We start from the raw sequence: 1,127 nt of genomic DNA, 5'->3' as shown, positions 1-1,127 counted from the left end.
GGAAAACTGCTGGGGAGCTGCTGTTGCCTCTGAGAAACCTGTGCTGAGCAGGCAAAGCTCCCCAGAACGTGGGGGCTCTGGGTGTCACTGAGCCCATTCACTTGCTAATGCAATGGTTGTGTGATCAGCTGGTGCTGGGAGGTGAAAGGTGCGAGGCAGAGGTAACAAAACTCCTTTCAAGAGAAACGTTCAGTTCTTTTCAGCCCCTGGTTGAGCAGACCCACACAAGGAGGATTTAAGGCTTCCGTGCTTTGATTGATTTAAGGTAGAATAGGTCAGTCAGATTCACAAGTCTGAGCACTGGATCTTTTCAGATAAATAGAGCTTGTAATTACAAGCCAGTTCCACAAGTTTAAGATTACTCACAGATCTAAAATTGTAGCTGTATTGACAAGTAAACAGCTAAAAATATTTTCTTCTCCTATTTCATAAAAAGTACAGAATTTGATTATCTTTGCTTTGTAACTAGAGATGTTTGCCAGGCATAAAGTACAAAGGTGGCTTTCTAAGTACTCTGGAATAAAACCCCTCAAAAACTCTCAGAACTTTTGCTCAGACAAGTCTGTTTTAATAGGCATAAATTGCCTTGATAACAATATTCGTCCACCATCTTTATATTTTGAAGTATTCACTCTAGCTTTAATTTTATTAATGTATTTCTTTTATCTTTCATCTGAATAGTGTTCTGTATGTAAAGTGACCAAATGTGATTAATGATGAATAGATTAAGATGGGACAGGGTGTTTGAAAAATGACTTAAGTAGTGCATGTAAGTCACTGGCTATAGTCCCAAAATGCAAATTCTGGTTAAGTTAATGACTGGAAAATCATGATGGCACTATTGTATGAGTTCTGCTTTATTTGAAATTGCTTTATAAACAATAAATAATTAGCATTTTGCATTGGGATCGGTTAATAGTATCACACACCTAATTATTTCTATAGGCACAGGTAATTTTTAGTCAAAATTGACTTACACAATATAATGTTCTGCTGCTCAGAGTTTGTAACAGTTTTGCCCTGTAAATAGCATGGTGAAGTTCAGGTCCCACTAAAGGTTGGTCTTTTATTATAATGCCTGGAATAATGTTGTTTGCAATAGGCATGTCTGGTCTCTTTGCCAAGAA

The sequence above is a fragment of the Empidonax traillii genome, unplaced genomic scaffold (genome assembly GCF_003031625.1).
Source record: "Empidonax traillii isolate 1590-97213 ecotype Southwest subspecies unplaced genomic scaffold, ASM303162v1 scaffold261:size680923, whole genome shotgun sequence".
NCBI lineage: Eukaryota > Metazoa > Chordata > Aves > Passeriformes > Tyrannidae > Empidonax > Empidonax traillii.
This window is presented reverse-complemented; position numbering follows the sequence as displayed.